Consider the following 24,557-nt stretch of genomic DNA (forward strand, 5'->3'; position numbering starts at 1 on the left):
TTAAGTACTGAATCTTTTTACATAGTTAGCATAATGCTTTTGTATATTGATGCTATAACGAAAGGGGTGACGCCATACTAACACATAAGTACATATATAAATATAACAAAAACCATATTTTATTAATCCTTGAGTGAAAGTTAACAGTGTGATAATCGATAAGAATTAGAAGTAAAATGTTTCATTGGTTTATAAAAAATACTTCTTGAAAAGTATTAAATGGGAAAGCAAATCAAACTCTCAATTTTTGACATTCTATTAAAGTTACATTTGAATCCTTAATAAAATATGTAGAGTCGTATTAATACACTATATCGTCTAATACTATGTCGTCTAATACACTATATTAGGGTGTTTTGAGGAATTCAATAGTGTATTTTAATAAAATGTAATAATGTGAAAAAGTAGGGCACAAAATACTTCTAAGAAAAATGCAAAAATATATGAAATATGAAAAATAATGTACACGTTATAACATTTAATAATTAAAGCAAATCATTATTTATATCTATCTCTCAATTTCACGCGCATAACAATATGAATTTGATTAAACATTTGTAGTCTGGTCACTAGTATTTTATTGTTAATATTGGAAATCCAAATAACGAATCAATTCATTTCAATGAAAAATATGACTGGTTCAATTAGTTGCAATAATTTTTAGTTTGAATCCATTGCAAGATCCTTTGCGAAAGCCTTCTCATTTGTAATAATTTGATGTGTTTAAAATTTTTTAAAAACGAGTGTCGTTAAATTAATATATTTTAATAATATAAAATAGAACAAGTGTAATTATATAATTATAAATTTAGAAACTTAGAAATCTACATATTCCGTTTTTCGAAAGTGAATCTTTAAATGAAATAATTCTGTTCTACGTTTTCAATTTATTTTCACGTATAGAATAATCTCCTGTTGTTTATCCAATCAGAGAATAGTCAAATATGTACACATACTATATTTACAATTAGAGAAGTTCCAAATCCGATGTTCTCGGGAAAGAAGCCTCGTATTAAAAATCGTCATTTTATATTTCTGACTTACATTTACGCAAGAACCATCACTCTTCGGTTTATACCACTATTTTCAACATATCAGTGTACAATGATAGAAACGTATTATAGTTTGAATCCTATCTATATATATCTCGTACATTATATAGAAGCCTATTTACTCTTATAGTAGGATTTAAATAATTTTATATATCCATACTAGAAGTAGTTACTTTACTGTTTTAATCATTTTTCTGCTCAAAAATTGCAGGCGTAAGATTATTATTAGCTAGAGTAAGTGGATTAAACTCGCCGCAGCCTAGTGAAACAGATAGTAACTGTAACTATTATTTATGGGTAATTAGAGAGAGAAAGTGTTGTTTTATATTACCTACAGATATATATAAAAAAGGAAAAGGAATATTTACATATACATTAAAAGAAAGCGCTAAATACAGATATCATTTATCTTAAATTTATTAAATAATGAATTATTTATTTCAGATAAATGATACTCTTTCAAGACGAATATCTTGGAACTGGTAATTATTACGGGTATTACGTTAAATGAGGTAATTATACGCTAAGCCTCTTCTAATAGAGTATCTTTATTATTGCTAGAAAAATCTTTAGATTTCCTGTCGTCTTAGTATTATAGAGATGTAAAGACAGAGTACGCGAGTCATATGCTACCACGTAAGACGGTGTAAGTGGATGTGATATAGGAATAGAAAGAGAACGCTGCATAGAGACGTTTTCTGTCCTTGTCTAATCAGGCATGCACACTGATACCGCTCGTTGATGAGAGTTACACCTACATATCTACTAGACGAATGTGCATGCGTTGTTAGACAAAAACACAAGAAGCCTCTATGCAGAGTTCTCTTTCTGTTCCTCTATCGCTTTCTCAGCTCGCTCACGCTCTCTACCTTTATATGTATCTCTACGTTCAATATAGAATAAAAGAAATATGGCGGAAGGAAATATTTTACGGTGCGTAGATTCATAGATTTTGCGATATAGGAGACATAGAGAAAATTAAGATTTAGCCAAAAAGGAGAAAAGATTTCGCAAAATTTATAAAAAAACTGCAATACCTTGGAGGCATTTCCATTCTTTGTAGTATTTATTATATATGAGAAAACCATATCTAAAAGTTGTTTAAGGTACGAATAGAATATAGTTCAACGTAACATAATATGTTACAAAATTCGCAAGATTTGGTAATAAAAAAGTGCACATTCTAGAATTATGTTAAAATTATGTTATAATGAAAGATGATTATTTCTCTACTCAAATCTAAAATTTTATTACCAAGTAGCCTATTATGTAGAATACTAATTTTCTTTTCTTCAATTTCCTACATGTTGTATTTCTTTCAATTCACTATTTAAAGCAACAAATCCTTTAGGTAAAGCAATACTCGTACTAATTTGAACGTACGGAATATGATCTTGAAATCTCTAATGATTATAAGCGTCTAAGTAGTTCAAATACAGTCAGTTACAAAAGTCTATGTACATCTATCAAATGTTGTATATCTGACTTATCAAAGAAACTAAAGACTTTGTCAAACAATTATTTATACGCAGTACATATCGATAAAATTATGATCGACGTATTTCTAAAAGGAATTTAGAAAATTCAAACGTTTGACTTACAAAAATCAGGATAAAATTACATGAGAAACGACAAATGTTATCAGTGCTTATGTACGGAAGATCTATAACATATTAATATAATATTAAGTCTATTTTTATCTTTACACGTAGATATAATAGATGTATATAATTTTTGTTACATTGCATTCTATATTTTTCTATTTCTTTTTTTTTTACAAAGCTGAGAGTGAATAAATTGTATTACATTTTAACAATATGTGTTTTGATATATCATCAAAATTCATAGATCTAACGTTTTTGCTAAGACATTTTATATCGTATGTAGACTTTTGTAATTGACTGTGGGTAGAAATCAATAGGAGATCAATGGATCCAATTTTACAAACACATTCCAAAACACTGTCAGAAGACCCATAATCCTGAAAATTGATGCGTGTTTCAATAGTAATTTTAGGAGAATGGTAGAGAAACAAACATCAAAGGGTGACATTTTTATTTTTACGCGTTACGTTCGTTGATAGTGACTTAATAAGCGCGCGCACCTGCAGGAGGCGAACCATGAATGAAGTTTCCACAATGGTGGGGACTTTGGCAAGTGGTTCGAGCCCGGATGCGTGGTGATTCGAGCGCATTTTGCTTTCTACGCAAAGTCGGTCGTCCCGGCCTGACTTCTTGGCGCGCATACAATTTCGATTATCTCGTTTCCGGTCGGTCCTTTCCACCTCTCTAATCTATCTCCCGATGGTTAACGAAGCAGTCCAGATACGTAAAAGGAATTTGGTTCCAGAGGAGTTCAGAAGATAGAAAATTTTGAATTTAGTCTGTTAATTCCGTTATACAAAATTGTACTTCCAATTTCTTGTTGTAATATAAGACTTAAATATATATTTCTTATGCTTTGTAAGGCTAGAAGAGACTGAAATTGTTACAAGAAACTGAAATTTCTGTTCTGCTTACAGTTCCTTTATCGATTCTCGGATCGTTCTTATAAATAATCTGTTATTTTATATCGACTAAAAAGCGGTCATAGAATTAATGTTGTTATCTGTTTTATAGTAACTGAAATCTTATGCTTCGCTATAAATAGTTACTTACTTGTAATACTAAATAATTACTTATTTGTATCATACTGATGTTTAAGAATAATGAATTATAATACATACCTAATCTAAATGTTTAATTTTTGAATCTAGCTTACACGAATGATCAATCATGAAATTTGTAAAAATTAACAAATGAATAATTATTAAAGAATACATGTCCGTCTTAAGTTACTAAATTTCTTTTTCTAAAACAGTCTATTAAAATAGTTCAACGATTCTTTTTCCAGCAATATATATCATGTATATGATTGTATGTGGGTATTACTCGAAGTTTGAATGTATTTATATTGGGCTATTTTGATCGTTTTCAATACGTAATATATTTAGGAAGAAAAGATATTTAGCAGGAAATGGGCTACAGATATAGAATTGTTTATTTAAAATAGCTTAAAGGACAGAACGTTTCAAGGCAGTTATCAATTCGAAGAAGCTTAGCTGTCACGTAAGCTATTGGCAATTTTACAAATTTTAATAGCAACGCCTACATTCTAAATACATATTAGTCTTAAGCGGACTTCGCTCGGTTAGTAAATCATCGGAGCACATTTGCAAAATACTAAATAATTTTGTCTTTTTGCTTAGTAAGCAAGAATATTTTTTATTATAAAGATTTTTGAAAAATTTTCCAAAAATTCGTAGCTTCGTTTCTACCAATACTTGTTTTATATTTTTTCATACTAATAGATATATAAACATTTTTGTAGAAGATTATAAAAAATTATATTAACTATTAATATTAGCTCTTTCTTCTTAGTGAACAAAGATATTTTATATTATACACATATCCAAGTCTATACTGATGCATATTTTACATATCTTTTATATACTAAGAATATATGAAAATTTGTATGTGTGTAGAAAATTATAGAAATTTATATTAGCTATTAATTTTATCTGTTTTGTTACTGAGCGTGTACGCACGTAAACACATACATTTTTTATTATAACAGTTTCTGCATTTTTTGAATTTGTAATATCCTACCCGTAGAAAATGCTTAAAAATATTTGTATAAATTTTTTTGTAGACAATATTTCTTCAAAATCCTCTAATTCGTTTTTTGTTTGATCAAAAGCATATCTCAAAGTTTTTTGGGGCACCCCATAAAGAAAAAGAAACGATTTATTTTCAATTTTAGCTCCGCTACCTTTGTTCAGAATTATAAGATCGTTTAAGCTTCTGAAATAGTAATGTTTCCTAATGACAACAAATGTAATAACATCCATTAATGATTTACAACTTTTATACATTTGTCAAAGTTTAAACGCGTTCCATATTTTGATAAATAGTGTGCTGGTTAATATCGTTGCGAAATTGAAACAAATAAATAATACATCTGCAATTAAGGACAATCGAAACTTCCAAATTTAAGATACATCTGTATCTTTTAAATGCAACACAAATAATTTGTTACTATTGTAAGATGAAAACACTTATATACCTGCACCTTATCACGAATATATGCAATTTGTAATTATAGTTATAAAATTATGATACTAATTGTATAATAATTATATAAAATTATGATATTAATTATAATAAAGTTATAATATTAAATAAACATTGTAGAACAATATGAAACAACTAACCAAAAGTTTGGAATTACCAGATGTTTTACAACATCTAAGAATTGAAAAAGGAATCAGCTTAGGTCTTTGTTATCACCGAAAACTTTTTGTCGCAAGATCTATCGAATTAAGGGAAATTATTATATTAGGTTGTCCCAGAAGTTTCTTTCGTTTTACAAGGAAATAATAGATGCACAATATTTTTTGTTTTATATTATTGTATTGAATTATGTATGATCCATTTTATTCTATTGGAATAAAATAATATAAAACAAAAAATTATTTCCTTATAAAATGAAAGAAACTTTTGGAGTAATCTAATATCATTAATGTCTTTGGCATTACTTTTAGACTAATAATAAAATTAGCGGTAAGACTAGGTAGTGCAATATTGGTACAGTTGGGAAAGTAATTCCAATCTTTTGGCATGTTATATATAAATATATATTGAAAGTCTTTGTTTTGAAAGAGCTTATTTTCGTGAAGGGGTTTTGGAAAATATTATAATTCGAACTAGATTTTATATGATCTTTGCAAGAGGCATTTTAATAGAGGAAATAATTCATATCTCAAGAGAACAGTCCATTTAATCTCAAGTAATTGTGGGTAGATGAATTATACGTTGTGACAATTGCTAGCTTTCTTCCGTTAGATAATGTTTGTAAAGTTTAATTCTATATTTTCTTCAATTATTTTATCTGAACATAAAATCATTTCTAATTCTATATTAAATTTCAACTTGGAATATTTGAAGAACGCAGAATATTTATTTCTTCTTTATCAAATATTGGAGAATTTTATATAAGAAATATTAGAGAAAAAAAATTAAAGCAGAAATTGTTAGGTAAAGATTATTGTATGAAAATGTGCAAAAATTGTGAATATTAAAGCAATATTTAATACTAAGAATTTGAAACATTTTAATAGTATCTACTTAATAAGATAATATTCTAATGAAAAATTAATATTGTAATTGCATATACATTGGAAGGAATGTTTCAAATTGTGGATAATTCAGTAAAATTATTAAATATCTCTGTAATAAATTTAATATCTATCTAATTTATTCTACAAAGCATTTAATTCAATCCCCTTCATTCAAAATTGTTTGTTTAGCACTAACAGTTTCAATTTTCTATTAAAATAAGTTACCCTTATCGAGAAGTATAACTGTTTAGAAATTAAGCACTTAGATTTTTTAATTGTTTCGACTTCAAAGTAACATTACAGTTTCGATATAAGAAAGGGATACTTTAAAAAATCATATTTATAATGTGTGTTTCGATATTTCCATTTGTGTTAATTTCAACACATAGAGATATATGTATTTTACATCTATTACTTTTTAAACTACATTAAGTATTACTCTATCAATTCAACAATATTATCTTTTTTATGAGTAATATGACTACATAGAGATAAAAATACTTTTTGTTTGGCTCTTTGCATTATTGTTATAAAACATTAGACTCTTATAATAATGATAATGGCCAAGCTTTCCTAAGGCAGACGTTAAATTACAATTCTCTTTCATACAAGCATCGTAACAACTACATAAAACATCTCGTTCTCTTATTAATACTATTCTATTAGAATACGTGAATAATAAAGATTGGGATATTTGAAATTCCACGCTATAGGTCATACATTTCATTGAACTCAATAATTTTCAGAAATATCAGCTTAGGATTTTGTCATTTAATGTAACCGACTTTGTTCATCTAAATATATATAACCGATTTCATTAAATTAAAGAATATTATTAATGATGTACGATTGGAAAAATGATTTTAAATATTTGCCTGTATATGCATGTATATTGGAACTTACTACAATGAAAATATTTTTCTCTTGTGAGAATAATTTGAAATTTGAATTTTTATATATCTCATCATTATATTATTATGCTATTATCTTTCACATGGTTACATTTTTGTAGTTTCTTAACTACTAATTGATAACGATTTCATTCTAAAACACATGTGGTGCATCATCAATTTCATCAAATCCAAGTAGTGCACGATCATTGACAGAGTGAATATTTTATATTCATTTTCTGTTCTCAACTGTAGTAGACAATGAATTATATGTTATTATATATTATATAAATGAGGAGAAAAAGAATGATAAGTCAAATTTTCTGTTTACTGTCAAAAAGCCGGGTCATATACATAAATCCAAATAATGAACATTTTCTCCATTTTCTCTTCTTTTTGTTTTCTCCTTTATTACTTTATTTGCAACAAACATACAAAATGAAATTTTCCCAGCGCGTTCCCGCCAGCCAGTTACAAGTAGATGGGAGGATGGTTCACGCGGTCGCTCGATTTTCCCAAGCGAGTTTACTCGCGGACGGGAATTATTGCTCACGCGAGTAATGCCAGCGTTGCGCTGGCTCGCTGACGTTTAAGCAGAGTTAAATATTTAAATCGCGGCGGATAGACCCACGCTCGCCGCCTACCACCGCGAACAGTTCACCAACCAACTTCAACCAAACCCAGCCAGGGGAAAATATCTTTCCCAGCCGGCGTTGATTTCGCGATCGGTTTACGCGTGCACCGGCGTCGATCTTGAATAATCGTGCCCGGCCATTATTAGATTCATCGATTACACATCGATCGATATAGTCTGACTGTATTTTTACGACCGTTCAACGTGGTTGCGCAACGAGTTGCAAATTTGCATCGCGGTGCGTCTGTTGATATGCAGACGTGGACACAGCGCGTACCAAATTTAGTCGCCGATTGCCGATGGAAAATTTTCACGATTGATTCGTTGATAGTCTATATCTAGATGTTTTATATTTTCATATTGTATTCTTATCTTTTACATCATATTATGACAAATGTTGTAATTCTCCAAATTTTTAATTAAATTAACGATCGAGGGCCATATTGTAAATGCATTTAATAAAAAATGTTGAAATTTCTATTTTAGAACAAGATCGTCACTCTCCGGAGTTGCGAGCCCGGTTCTTCTCTCAAAGTAATGTATAAGCAGCGCCGGGAGATTATTGTGCCAGGATAGAGAAAATTAAAACAGACGCTTATCATAGAGAACTTCTGTAACCATACTAAAATTACATTTTTTTTATATTTACAGCTACAGAAAGAACTTGTATTTATGATTACAAAAGTAATTAATGCATTTATTATGTACTAATTAATTAGACCCGACTATAATAAATTTCATATCATTTTTAGTAGGGAAATATTCGATAATTGCAGAAAAATATCTTTTGCACCGTCGTCATCCGCACTACGGAAAGGAGGGGAGAGGTAACTCTCAACGCACCACGAAGTTCGACGGCCCGCCGCGGTCGAGTAGTGTAACATGATCCAATGTTAGATATCGCTGAGACAATGTATCTAGATACTAATTCTAAGGCGAAACTTTTTTTATTTTTAACGTTTCTTAACACTTAGCCAACCGCGCGCGCCACAGCGAGCTATACGCTTCTCACCGCACTGGACAAGCCAACTTATAGGGTGTCCACGGCGCCCCCACAAGCCAACCTTACGCTGTCCACCGTGCATTTTTTTCAAGTAACGAGGACTAATATTCACTACTTGAAAAACAAAAGAAGTCTAAAAATTGTTTAGGCGGTCAATTATATTTTGCAGTAATGATTTTGTTTAACGATTTCACATATCGTTTATACAAAACATCAAATTAAAAGTGTATATTAAAAATATAAAGAAACATCGGTAAAATTAAAAATATTAAAGATGACTAAAGATAAATAAGACGACTCGAACGTGAAGTTAAAAATTCATAATGCATTTTAATATTTTTTTACAGCGTGGTATCGTTCGATTATAACTTTATTTAGTCATAACTGATAGTGTAATTTTTTAATTAATTTTAACACCAGCAAGTTGGTGTATTTTATCATATACTGTACTTTATAAAAGCAGAAAAAGTGTCGCAATTAATTGGGAACAACACTCGGTAAACAATAACTGATAATAGCAACAAAAAAGAAGAAAACGCCTTGCTAAAGTCAAAAAGGGAGATCTCCCCTTTCAGTCACGCAGCGATGTCCTTCACAGAGGGGAGATCTCCCCGTACGGTTGACTAAGTGTTAAATTGAACTTCTACTAAGGTATTTGTGAAATCTTTCTGATTAAAACAAGAACAAACACGATAAAATTTACTTATAATATATTTACTTATTGATATGTATTTGATGATCATTTATTAAGTAAGCAAGTATGCGCCAGATTATATCGTGTTTGATGTCATTTTAATCGGAAAAATGTAAGGAACATGTTGGTAAAAGTTTTGTTCAACACAAATCAAAAATGAGAAAGTTTGATTTTTGAATTAAAGATTTCAGCTTATCGCGAGCCTTTAAATATTTACGGAACGCCTCGACTGTCAATCCCTCTTCTTCTTTCACTGATATTGTCTTTTTCTATGTTCGGCACGACTAAAATCTCAACTTTCAGAAATAGAATTGTGTCCACCTTCACATAATTGCAAAACTTGGGCGCCGATTTCTGTGCGATTATCGCAAGTATTCCGTACTTTCATATGATTACAAAAATTTGGTAGCATAGGAATGAAGTATTGCAATTTGACGCATCTAATATCTATCTAATATAATAAATCTATTCTATTTCCTTTCTATTACTTAAGATTTATTGAAACTGAATATATATTATCCGTTGCTAGATTCCGGTACATGTTCAAGCGGAATAAAATAATTACTTTCGATGTATCTCTTTCGAAAATTGGAAAATTAACGTTCCATTAAGTTTGAGTAAACTCATTATCGCATTAATTTTACACTTTCGTCTAATTGCCCGTTATTATCCTTCGTGCACTTTTCCCATTATTATTATGTAACACGATCAGTATTTATGGATTGATGGTAAACTCTGATACGTTTCATTATTTCAATACTTGCGCAGTATTATCGCCTATAGATAAAACTGTATTGTAAGAATATCATGTAATTGGCATATTCATTCACGAACTTGCTAATAACTAAGATAGTTATGCTGTTTTCGTTATCTCTCGATTCTTTCCCCTTTTTAATATAAACAATTAAAAAAGTGTATTTTTCAATTATTCGTTTAGGAGTGTCATTAAAACTGTGAGAAATGAAAAAATTAAGAAAATTTGTAGAATCAGTTTTTTTTATGTATAATAGGGCAAAATTGTTGTATTTATTAATTTATTTCTTATTGATGTGATTTAAATCTTCATAGAGAAAATATCATACAGTACATTATACATTATACATCGTTGAAGAATTTACAATTATAACACGAATTATCACGTTATAAGTTTATCAAAATTCTTCGGAGTTTGAATGACTATCAAGTACATTACACAAAAAGAAACTTGTTATTAATTACGTAAAAAAGATATTATATAGTATTAATTTATATGTAATTCTAATAAATTTTAATAGTATGGACTAGCACAAAAATGTAAAATTATCAAATAAATAGGTACATAATTCACTTGTTTTACTTGAGCTCCTAGTACTATTGTCATGTCAAAGATGACTACAATCTCTATTGGATTTATTGAAATGTCGTTAATATTATTAATCATGCTTACCGTTAGACTGACGGATATTTATGGAAATTTCTATTTTTATAAGTATAATAAATAAAGTGGAGCCTGGTACTAAATAAAGTAGACAGTACTCTACTTTAGGTACTTTATATATTTTTACATATCATATTCTATGCATTTTAAAATCCACATACATGCATCGAAACCAGCAGTTTTTTCATCACATAAATTATAGGATAAATGTAGAATGAAATATCTAAAAATTAAATAATCTAATCTGAATCTAATTTTATGACCTAACGACATTAATTGAGGATTAAATTATAATATATGTGTTCACAAATGTTATTACATATGATTTCATGCCAAATGTATTGCATTTTCGCCTGTTTTATCCACGAGGCAGGGTTAATGAAACAAAGCATCAACTCGAAGGGAGGTAACATACACCTTTTTGTTATTTCTCACAATCGCCTACGCCTGGCTGCTCACCAACATTGAGATCCTGGTTTTCTAAGAATCGAAAATAATCACGCTTTCCTTCTCTCTGGCTTTTCCCCTCCTTCCTTTCAAAAGCATCGTGCATCGTTGAAGCAAAACGGAAAGACCAATTTTATTAGCGATTCCTTTCGCGTTCGAATTATTTTCCGGATTCTCCGTCATTGAACTAATTAAATTTACGATTTAAAGAGGAAATGTACAAAGATGTTCTATAAATGACATAATGAATCGTAGAAATGGTTAATTATATGTGTCAGAGTACCTAAGAATTAATTTTACATAGTTGTTAATTAAAATTTGACTAATTTCATTTTAACAAACTAAATATTATACACTTGTACGCTATAATAGCGTCATATGAAAGTTAATTATTAGTGTATAACTAATAATCTATTATTCAATTTTATAAAGTTTCCTTTTAACATTTAATATTTTTGTACGACTTGAAAATAAGATATTCCAAATTATTGAAATTTTGTCAACACTGTAAGAGATACCTATATAAGAAAAGCCATGTTTTATTAATAGAAACATTATTGTACCATTATAACTGAAATGTAGTGGAATCATAACTTAATATTAATGGATAAATGACTGAAGTTACCAGATAAATTTCAAAGGAAGATTACTCTAAAGTTTGTTAATGAAGATTAGCTTTTATTTCTTTAATATGATTTCTAAATATTAAACGATAACTAATGAATTCTTTCCTTTCTTGTTTCAGGTAAGTCTATTTTGAAGTCTATGAAGCAGACTTTTTGACCATTCCGAACACACTATTAAGAGGCGTTCTTTATGCGTTCGACACACGGAATGCCAGATTATGTACGCGTAATGAGTGAGTTCGTTTCTTTTTGTACTCTCTCGTTACATCGAATCTTCCCAAATGAAATTACGTATTCGCATTTTTTTTTGGTTGCATATCAAATACCAATCCAGCAGATATGATTATGGTTTCATCGTTTAAAAATCTATTAATTTTTACATTTATTGAAGTTTAATTTGAATGTTTAGTAATTTTAAAATTTATTTAAATTGAAATCGATATTGTTAGAAAACTTACGCGTTTATTTGAAAGTTCCCTAATTCTTAGATCTCTTGAAAATTAACTCGAAAATTAACTAATTTTTTAATTTGTTGAAAAATAATTACAACATTTATCAATTTTTAAATTTATTTATTTTGAAATCGATATTTGTGGGAAAAGTGCGTGATATCTTTGTTCTGTGTTACACAATCGGAATATTAAGTTTTAAATTGAAGGTTTTTGAAATTGGGATAAGTATAATATTATGCGACATAGAATTCGATAAAACCATCTACTAATAGCTTAAACAAAATAGATTAAAGTAGAAAAAAAAGAAAAGAGAAAGATTAGTTGAAATAAACTAATACGTATGTTTATAAAATTTTCAATACATTTCTTTAGCGAATTCTAAAGCTTAATGTATATCGAGTTATTTCATTAGCTCATATCATAAACATAACGCTTGTGCATTCTTTTAACCCTTTCATGTACAAATTGTTCCTTCATATCTCAAAATAATAGATACGTGTACAACTCGCAATAAACAATCGTATCTGAACCAACACCCACCATATTCCTGGCCCTTGCATCACATGCCTGTCACTCGCGCGCTACATATTATAACCTATATTGTCGTTTATTTGCCTAAATAAACGATCGATTTCTGGAAAGTAAATTTGTTAGCTCCCAATTCAAAAACATTAACTTTTGCACAAATTCTTTTTAAGTCGTTTTGCTTTGTTAAATCTCTCTTAACACCATAAACTCCACTACTGGAAGATCTTAGCTTTTTTTCTTGAGATTCGGGTTACCGGGGCTCGACTATACTTTTACTCGCCCATGTCATTATCGGATGAATTGTGACGGTGCGTAAAAATCCAGTAAAATGTTACTATGCATCTTGGAGGGGTAGAGCGTGTTTCATAGTCGCCCACGCAATCCGTCGACATGATTTATGACGATTCGAGAAGATTGTGCAAGACGCGTTGCACGGAAATCCTGGAAGATCGAAGAGATAATTTTTAAGCTCAAAGATGATGCATGATATCCTGAATGAGAAATTGAATAGTGTCGTGGAAGAGATCCGCGCGAGGTAAACTATCCTTCCTTGGTAGAAGTTGTGCGCTGTCGTCATCTTCATGAGAACACTGATGAGAATTGATCGATGTTTAAGTTCAGGGAAGCTTTCTTGGAAAATATATCGAAATTTGGGAAAATGTATCCTACTTATTTGTTGATAATGAGTATTTATGATGTGTTAAATGTTATCTGAGTTAGAAAGAGGTATGGTATTTGGGAAAATTGTGTAGTGATTTATGGAGCTATATTGCTTAGAATAGATAGTAAGATTCGATTGCAGTAAACATAATAGAAATGACAGTATTTTCAAATAGATGAAATTTTATTTTAAAACCTCATCTCATTCATATTTACATGACATTTATACGATAAAAATTTTGTAATTAAATTCATTTCTCAAATCTATTCCTTTATACGAAATGTTTTTGAATTGCAATGTTCGAATATCTTGAAATAAAATACCCAAAGAAATATAATTAATATACATTATTCAATGTATAATTATCTTTTTGTAAATGTGGAATTCAAACTTCAGTTTCTTTCGGAATTTTTTTATTCCAACTAAAGAAATATTCAATGAGCTCATTAACTTTTGCAATTGATATTAATTAACATTGCTGTTTCACATTAAAAATTAAAACATATTCATTTGTTCTACCAAGTATTTCTTAATAAATGCATTAATAACGATAACGATAACAACACACATGAATTGAAAACATTTTATTAAAAAATAATGGACATATCTTTTGACTCTAAATAATTTCATTTCAATCAATATTTATTTTAAACTTAAATGTTGAACTTATAGAAACGATACTCATTTTAAACTTAAATTTTGAACTTATGGGAACGACATTTACCTTGAATTTAAGTTTTGATTTCATATCTTCGATTTAAACAAGCAGCTACATATATCAAAATCCAATTCGTTCGCAGAAAAAGTTTTACATAAATTGCTGAAAAACTCCGCCATCTTGTACCTAATTTACAAATTCACAACGTTCGCCTTAATTTACCGATTCTTCAACACACAATTAATAATGAAAAGCAGAAAAACACATATCTCCTCGATCCAATTTGAACATTTTAGTTTCATCGTAATCGAAATATCTGATGAAACGCGTGCAATGTGTTAATGTTCTTAAAGTTAATCGATCGATCTTGAAGATCGAAGCAATTAACGCCAGGATCGCCTCACAATGATGAACGTTCGTCATCTTAAGACCGGTTTCCATCCATGACTCACCATTGCGGATTCTATAAAATCCCACTATCAATGCGCCTCTCTCGGATTCCTCTTTGCTTTTACTCGATGCGCCGTTTTTTCTTCTTTTTATTTTATTTCTTTCCTTTCCTATCTTGTTATTTTTATAAATCGTTCTATATACCCAGTTTCTCTTTTTTCTTGTTTCATGTTTCGAAAAATTTTATAAGAGGAATCGAACATTTTATGATTCTAGTGAACTTCTTCTAGGAAGAAGTAGAATGTTTCCGAAACGGTTCTTTGGATTTTTACTCGCGATGTTGTGATCGTGATTGTTTCTCGAAAAATTAATAAAGTATGATTTATGTATTTATAATTAGTTGAGATTAAATGAACTGTTTTGATAGATTTGTACTCTAGAGACTAATAAAATAGAATTTTATATAAACGTTATATAATCATTGAGTTTTACTTTTACCGTCTTCGATAAGATTTTGCCATATTACGAAATTTATTAAACATTATTTTTATAGCACTGTAAACTATAACTGAGTCTTTGCTTCAGATAGAAAAAAGTTGTTCAAAGAGTTTAAACTTACTATATTATATTTAAATATGAACCTATAAATGCGATTTTTTTTTTAGGATTGTTCTTAACACGTTGCCCATTGTGAGAAACTTGCGTAAGTCGCGTGAAATATATAGTGTTTCTCAGCAAAAAGTAGAAAGAAAAGAAAAATTGTCTGAGAGAAAGTACATTCGTTCACATTTGAACAATCTTATCGCTACCCTATTCGAGAATAAAATAGTTCCGGACAGAAGGAATCAGATATTTACAATTACATATTACGTCTGTCGTTGTGTTAAGGGTTAAAGTTGTGTTGCGTTATTCTATAACAGGTAACGAGAAAAAGATGTTAGACCGATTGTGGAGTCGACGATTTCGTTGGAAATGTTCGCGAAATCGGCTACGGGCATTGATAAATCTTTCGGCGGATAGAATTTCTCTGGGAATAGCGTCGGGAGTTTCTACGTTCTTTCGATGGCACCAGTAACCTTTTGAAATATAAATTAGCCGCGATAAGATGCCTTTGTCGGCTCACTTTGCGTGCCGCTGTTGCGATCACTGTTTTCCATCCTGCCACGGCTAGTACTGCGGTGCGTGCGCTGTTCAGTTTGCACATGTGTAGCATATACCGACCGCGAAATTCTCCTTCTCGGTGAATTCGTAATCAGAAGCCTGTAATCGCAATTACACATCGTCCAGAACCAACTGCTTTGTGATACGGTCCTATGGGGAAATAATTCTTTTTTGTTTCGATCGCCTTGTTGAACGTGGAAAAGGAAAGATTTGTTTATCATAGAGCTCCGCATCTTTTAGAGTACCGAAATAATCAAGGTTTTTCGAGGTGTTGCACACAGTGAAACTTCTTTCCTGGTATATAGTGACTCACAAAAGTATTTGACTACCTACAGCACGTTTTCTATTACATTAAGTTATCGCGCAAAATCAAAATAAAAGAAACTAGCAGCGAAGAGTTGAATGTTAGTCTAGATATTTATTGAATTTCGCGCTAAAAGCTAAAATATTTTGTGTAATGTTATCAATTCTAAACATAGTTGATATCAAGAGAGTTAAGTTCATAGTTGTAGAAAGTAAGAAGTATATTTATCACAAGATTCAATTGGCGTCACAAAACTACTGCTTTTAATTTTCTAAGAAGATTAATGACGTGTTCAATGATGGATTAATTCTGCAGATATATTCGTCTTAAAAGTAACGTTATCTGAGAAAAAAATAGTTCGTCATCATGTTTAATACTGACGTAAAGAGTTCTTGATAACTAAACTATGTTATGTGTAATACTCCAAATTTATCGTCGATTAAAATAGTACGGTCATGCTATCGAAACATCGCACAGCTTCAACATTTTCTTCTTTAATTTGTTTTTTTTTCGTATAAAATATGTATAAATATAATCTATATATATATATATCATATATTATTATATTTATATGCATTATATTGTAATATTATTTATATTTTTATTATATATAGATTATATGATATATAATATGTAATTTATATAACATATATAATTATATAAATATATAATTATACTACTATACTACTATTACTATTAGTGTTCATGGCAATATCATTGGTGTAAATTGCAAATTAATTAGATCAATAAAGTCTGTTTATTTATTATTAAACTGCGGATTAGATTACGTTTATGCAATTTTATATTTTTATAAATATAGCCAAAGAAATGGAGTGTAAATAGAAAATTGTTTAATTTATTAAATATTATAGTTAGCAGATGCTCTATTTTAGACATTTTTGCATATTGTATATGTAGATTCTCTAGATTTTTGGAACCTCCCAATATGCATAAACCGCAGTTTATTTATTATGTAATATATATTGCATAACATGCAATATTAATAATATAGTAATAGTACAGTATAATAATAATAAAAGTATTATTAACATCAATGAGAAAATCAGTAATTAAGAAAAAGTAATTAATAAATATTTTTTAAATAGCTATTTATGATTATTGTTGTACATAACCTAAAAATGTCAAGTTGTTACAGTTGGCCAATTTGTAACTTGAAAAATTTTAATAATAACATTAATTCGCATTGCGATACTCCAGTTTTCAAAATTTTCTTGTTTGCGGTTCTTAAAAGTACACTAGCCTTCGTTTTACTGTTTCGCTTCTATTTCGTTTCTTATTTCAAATTTTCAGTTCTATAATAAGCAAGGACAGTCGCATTTATCAAGCTGACAGAGTTGTAGGTGGCAGCCATTTTAGAAGTTAGGTTTTAGACAGAAAGATTTCGATGACAATTTTAAATAGCTCCACTAGTTGTACTAATCGCCTAACAAATGGTAGATGTTTCTTCAAATCTTGATTAAATTTATCGTCTAATAAATGGCAGAACATTAAAACATATATATCGAAATTTCGATTTGACAAATTTATTACTCTCTGGAATCAGGAGCTTTTGTATCTACAATTCTTGGATTATACTTTTGAGATTTTATAATTATTAGGTTAAGTTGTAAATTTAATTTAACTTCTTAAACACAAAGAAAGATAGTTTTCGTAATTGAATTAGTTGGACGTACTAATAAGCTAGGCATTTCCCTATATTTCCTCCGTTATTCGCAACTTACACAATTACATGTCACTATAGAACATTATAAAATTGCCCAAAGTACGATTATCAAGTTTTCAACTAATCGTACACTTTTGCAGCCTAAGACCGACGAATATTCCCAAAACATAAAAGCATCGATCGTTGATAGGCTCAGGATCTCTCGCATCAACTATACATATGTCTCGATGAAACAATAATTTCAGTATCGTTACTAGTATTAATTTACGTAACTAGGCGGAAAATAGCCGGGACAGTTGATTTGCTCGTGTTTCGTCGGCTCTGCAGGTTGCGGTCACTGCGGAGAGAGCGACGTTCGAGACTGAATTATTATAGCGGTACACAGCCGGAATATAGAATCTATGTGCATTATGTATATGATATACGTTTATATACGATGTACATACATGTGTGTGATCGTATACGTAACTGCGTTTTACGTGTAGATACAACATAGGGAGTCGGCCAATCGCCGTTGCTGGACGATAAACCTGGAATTGATCCATGTATTTGTAAACCTGCACCAAAGCACAGCGCGTCCTGTTTCGACGAACCTCGTAAAACCGCAGCTTCGTTTTACGACTCATTTCGGAATCTAATTTATCGGTCGGCAACACGTCGTTGCGCGAAACGCTCCCAGACAACTTCTATGCCTCGTTTCGTTTGACTTTCGCATTTTTATTTAATTTTTTATTTATTGTTTTAGAATTTTAACACATCGTTGACCGGAGACATACTCTTATATCAAACGTGTTTACAGAAAGATATAGTTAAAATTATCGTACGAAATTGTCAAAACTTAAAATTGATGAAGTGTCCATTATAGAATTTGTGATTGTGTTTATTATTCGCCTTTTGTCACGTTAGATTTTTTTTTTTACCTTTTGTACGGTGCGTCGCGAATTTTTGAGTGAAACTCTTTCTCTGATACTTTGTTCGAGCGATAATGCTAGTGATACTTCTTCGGAAAGTAATACTTCTTGAGAATATATACATGTAGATCTGATTCATTACGATGTGAATATTAGACTAATGAAACGACAAAAAACCTTCGTGTTCGATTCTGATACTGAAAGTGAAAATTGCACTTACTGTGCTGGGGCATGTTCCCTTACTTCCAAAGAAACGGTTTGAAAACAACGTTTTACAAAAATTAGAAGATTTTACAATTATTAACCTGCAGAGTGTTAGCCAAGTAACAGAATCAATCTTTGATAACGACCTCTTTGATTTTCTCATTTTTCGGACAAAGATGTATCACCAACAGAATAAGAAATCATATAAAATATATGAAAGAACTGTAAAATAAAGTAATATAATCAGTATTAACGTATTAAGAGTCCCCTTATAAAATGTCTTAGATGTTTTCCATATATTTAATATTTTCGTAATAATAGCATAAGATATTCGCAGAAAATTCAATTTTATCTCGTCGTACTTTAATTAAGGTTAAGATCGAAAAGAAATTGCTTATTTAACTTTTATTAAATTTGTATTTAAAAAGATCAACAAGATATTATACAGAGTTATACAATATCATTAAATAACGTAATCAAATGTAGAATAATTCTATGCGTAAAAAAGGAAGATTTTTGAGACGTTTTCTAACGGAACTTAATTTTTTTTTCTTTTCTTTAACGGAAAAAATCTTTAGCAGAAAAAACTGAACGATAAATTACGCACATAAATAATAATTATTTCATTTTTTCATTATTTCGTTTAATTTGAAATTAGGGCTGAAAAAACCAATTTTAAACGTTTCTAAAGAATCCTATGTCATTTGCAATAATTTAGAAGTGCCAAAATACTTATGAACGGTAGTGTGCTTCCATTAATAAACATCAAAATTTCGAACTGAAACCAACCCAATTACAAGAAACGGTTTTTTTCTTTTCATACCATTTCTGCCATTTGCAGGCATTTTTACAATTACGTGGGAAGAAGCAAACATCCCAAAACGCATTCATTGCGATTCGGAATCTTTTATAACGGTGTTCCCTAACCTTTCTTAGATTACGTTTTATCTAAACGACTTAAAGATTTTGGTGCCCCCCCCCCCCCAATTGAGTCAACCAAGTTCTAATAACTAAATTAAAAGTATAATAAAGCTATGACTAGTGTGGTAAAACTATTGTTAATTTGACTTTCTTTAATGAATATAAATTTAAAAAATATGAGAGATTATGTGCATATTTTCAACTGTCGAACGAACCTAGTACATTTATGGCAAAGCATTCAGTGTATTTAAATTAATAGTAGGCAATTTTTAGCTAATCAGACAAATAACAACATGTTAAAATGTTACACAAAAGAAACGCCAGGTAGTATAAAATACAAAGATGATTCTTTATTTAATTACATGGACGAAAGTAACGAATTTAATTGTCTCATAATATTCAAAATTGCTTCCTTATGGTGGTGTACGTTTCACGTTGGGAAACACTGCTTTGTGACCATGGGCGTTCTCAGGATATGACACGTATGTCACGTAGAATGTCGAAAGAGTAAAATCGTTCTTGTCGGATCCACGTCATCGTCTCCTAACCACCCTTAACGACGATCTTAGCCTAACCTTCTCAACTTTTCGTACACCAACCGTCTCCATAACCAGATCTCTTAGTCTCTTTCCTGATCCTTAATGGGCGAGATGGCTATTATATCTCCAGGTGCGTGTTAGAGACCAGCAGGACACGTCAATTTTTGTCCATGACAATAAATCCTGTGGCACGTCTTCAGGTAGACGATGGCCTGAGATCGTCTTACTACAAGTTATAGAGTTCTTTCTCCTTTCGGTTCGTATCCAGTGACGCAAGATCGTTCCATCGGTAGCCTCTCGTTCCAAGTTTTTCGTTGGACCAGTTTCTGCAAACAATTTTGATTGACTGAAAAATCCCTATCGTTTCTAACAGTAGATGCAGAGAATTTTGTTTATTTCTTTAAAATTGATCTGTTTATAATTTAAGTGAGTTTTTATAATTGCGCAACTAATAATGCTTATGTCTGGCTTTACTTATGTTCTATACAAAAAATAAGTTAAGATAACTTAAGCATATGATCTTTATGTTTCATATTAAGTAATAAAAAAAAAGAATTATTATAATCTATCAAATACTTAGCCAAAATGTCATTTTATATCACGTAAATTTTATAAATTAATCAACATAGTAGTTTCAAGTGTCTTACCCTATACTTTCCACGTTTGCTACAGCAAGCTGGAAGATGTTATAAAGGGAAATGGTTCGCCACTTTCTCGAGTGAGAGTTCGATTTTTGCGACAGTGTGTTGTTTCGTGCGAGACTGAGGAACTTGTGATATTTGGGTCATCGATTTAGCTCGAATTTTGCGCGTAGTTGCTACATGCTGGCTATAATAATCTATTGTATTAAATGCCTAAATTGCATTATATCGAATATCGTAGAATATTCGGATTATATTCGAATCCTGAGCGCCCTGGATTCTGGTTAACTGCAATACGCTTACCTCTCTGTGTTTATATAATTTTTGTTGATGTTTATTAATTTATTAGACAAATTTTATTTATAATTGCTTTTATTATTAGTCATTATAACTGTTTTTTGTATGTGACATTAATTACGTATAATTTTTACTGTAATCTACAATTTTTGAAGTCCTGATCTCTATATGCATGTCTCAGTAATTCACTGACAAAGAAGTTTGAAAAACAGTGACGCAGATTATTCCTTCAGGCACAACTGACACGTGTATTCTATTAATGTTTTGCTAGTAGTCGACGATCGCTTAATCAGCTAGCGCGAATCGGTTGGTATTTTATCTAATAAAAGGCTAAAAAAATCGTGTCTAGAAGCCACGAATTAAAATTGATGGATTTTTAACGTATTTTGAGATAACTCTCTAATGAGATTTTAATCATTAACTCCATTACAGAAATGAATCTATAACAAGGCTTTTGTTAAGATAAAATTCAACTCTTCATCGTATAGTTAACGTATTATATACCCAATTAAGAGTTACTTTAATGGGTTCTCTCAGAACATTAGTATAATTATATCTATAGTTTGAAATATTAATCTTATCTAAATTTTATTTTGTTTTTCTTATCTGTTCGAACATTTTGATTACAAAACAGCCTTTCAATGTTGTTGTTCAATACATTTTTATGCTACTAAATTGAAAAATCTAACAAGTTAGAAGTACTTGATGTATGATCTATATGTAAGGTAGATACTATCTTAATAAATAAGTAAATACTTGTGAAAAGTAAATAAATAATTTTTCATAAAAGTAAATAAAAGTATTTAAAAAGAAAACAAAGAAGTATTTTGTTCGGTGTAGAGTAAAACAAAGTAATTTGTCATGTTTTCAATTCATTAATGTTACTAATTGGTAAATTATCATATAAAAAAACCCTGGTGTAAGGAAACACAGAAAGAATGTGCGACACATGTTATCAATACAAAGAAAAAAATTGTGTTTTTATTTCCATAAATGAATACAGGTGCCATCCCATTCTAGTTTCAAATATATATATATTTACTAAAATTCAGCTAAATCTGCCTAACTTCTTAAAATTACTTCTCAGAAAACTTAGTAGCGTCAGAGCACCAAATACGGTTTTCGTCAATCTGAATTTCGTAGACTGGGATTCTGTTAATTACGAAGTAAGAAATAAAAGTTTTCTACTAAATTGAATTTTGTCCTCTTTCTATATATATCACTGAAATATTAAATGATTCACATTGGGGAAATCTAAATTTATCCGAAACTTTCTAACCTCATAACACTATATCCCTGAAAAAACATTATACAATCTACAGTCACAATCTCGAGATCGTAGGTTGAAAGTTTCACGTGGATCACACGAGTCCCAACGTATCGATCTATATCGATCAATAAATCCGCGATCCACGGTAGCCGGAACGTGAATTGCTTTAAGGAAAATCATCTAACTCAGTACATTGCATCTGGTTGCTTAAACGAAGAGCGATGCTCTGTTGCACGGCCGTGTTCTGAAATGCACTGACCTTCTATTGTTCGCCGACAAATCGCCGTTCCCCGAGCGCGGTTTCACTTCTTGCCTGCTACCTTTTGCACCGGTTTACCGATTCGAGGACAGAGAGAAAAGAACGAACCAGAGAGAAGAGATGGACAGGTAGAGCTGCGTGTAAAATCAGGAGAGAGAGAAAGAAAGAGAGAGAGAGAGAGAAAGAGACAGAGGCGGATTCTGTGCTCATCTTGTGAAGTCGGCACGAATCCTGAGCTGCGCTGTATCGATGCATCTTGACCTTTTTCCTGGCCCTTTCAAATGTCATTAAACCAGAGGCTGGCACGATCTCGTTGGAAAAGGCCTTGAGTGGAAACTCCACGTTGCTCCATCGAGCAGAGGCTCGACGGAGAAAATTAAAAACGGAATAAATTACCGGTGATGGTTTGGAACGGTTGCTTTGTGAGTTTAAAGACGTCTACGTAGACGATGCCGAGACGTGTATTTAGTTAGAACAAAATGCAATGGAATCGCTTTGAATATCGGAACGATGATTATAGTATGATTATTTTGGAATAGATCATCTACTGTTTTTTTGAGATAATTTAATCGCATAATAAGTAGTATTTGTAGTATACATTTCTATTACCTTTCCATGTTTCACGAGTTTCGCTCGGCGGTTTCAAAATTTATGACGCTTCTAATTTTTTACATTAGGATAGATTACTTGTTTTTAATCATTTGCCCTGGAAAATGATCGATACCTAACCTTATTAAATAATTTACTATTGAATAATTTTGTTACAGGCAAATATGATAGTATTTATTTGTATATCATACAATGTACACATATATCATATGCATATCTTGCTTTTTTCATTATATATAATTCATAATAGTTCTCCAGCATTTTGTAGGTTAGATCGTGTTATTCTAAAAAACAATCTGTAAGAATTGATATCTTTACATTGTATACTATCTATGCACACAATGCTTTCTATACTCTATAAAATACAGTATGCTTATAATATTTTCATGAAATCAATATAACAGATGCATGATTTCTCAACTATACAGGGCGAAACAAAAAAAAAGGGTTCTTAACTTTAGGATAGATAGTACTTGTGAAATGACGAAAAAGATTCCAGTAAACACAGGTTGAAAAAGGTATATAGTTTCAAAGCTATGAACAATTTTTTGTTTCGGTTAAAGCAAATAACTTTCTCGCTTCAGGAGTTATTGTACCGCATGGAAGCAGTGGATTATCTATCTTTCTAGTCTATGCATGTGTCATAACGCAGGACTATTTTGTTATGAAACGCGGCGTCGTTAGAGATAGAGATATTTAGTTACACACCTCTTCGTGATTAGCGAACAGTTACAGAGCTAATACAAAATTGTTTCAATGCGGTAAAAATGACATCGTATTATCGTAATCAAGAAACGGCAGATATGCGTTACATCTATGGAATTGCCAATGGTCGCACTATAGTAGCACGAAAACTTATTATTGTGCTATTTACGCGGAAAGATATCCAAATTAAAAGATACCATCTCCACACTTTGTTTAAGAAACTTCATCAACGCCTTTGCGAAATCGGTTCATTTGAAACACGACATTCGTTCGGAAAGGCTTACGTTTGCTTCAATTGTTACTCAGGAGATCTGCGTCTCAAAGACAGTTAAAGAAAATCTAGGAATATGTAGTAGAAGAGAATTTCAGCATCAGTGGGAATTAGTCAGCGTGCTGTGATGAAAATTCTTCATATACAATAATTATTGTATCCGTATCATAT

General features: G+C 30.6%; 1 protein-coding gene across 7 annotated transcripts in view; it reads left to right on the forward strand.

The window, feature by feature from the left end:
• The window catches only part of LOC117240582 (protein scalloped), a 341,268-nt gene that overhangs the window by 66,142 nt on the left and 250,569 nt on the right, over positions 1–24,557 (forward strand). Inside the window, exon 2 of one of the 7 annotated variants that reach the window (XM_033506578.1) lies at positions 1,497–1,564. The exons of the other annotated variants lie outside the window; for them this stretch is intronic. The gene's annotated coding sequence lies outside the window, so the exon portion shown is untranslated. The remainder of the gene's footprint in view (positions 1–1,496; positions 1,565–24,557) is intronic. 7 annotated transcript variants of the gene reach the window in all.

This window comes from Bombus vosnesenskii, unplaced genomic scaffold, assembly GCF_011952255.1.
Source record: "Bombus vosnesenskii isolate JDL3184/JDL3185 unplaced genomic scaffold, Bvos_JDL3184-5_v1.1 scf7180000014816, whole genome shotgun sequence".
Taxonomy (NCBI): domain Eukaryota; kingdom Metazoa; phylum Arthropoda; class Insecta; order Hymenoptera; family Apidae; genus Bombus; species Bombus vosnesenskii.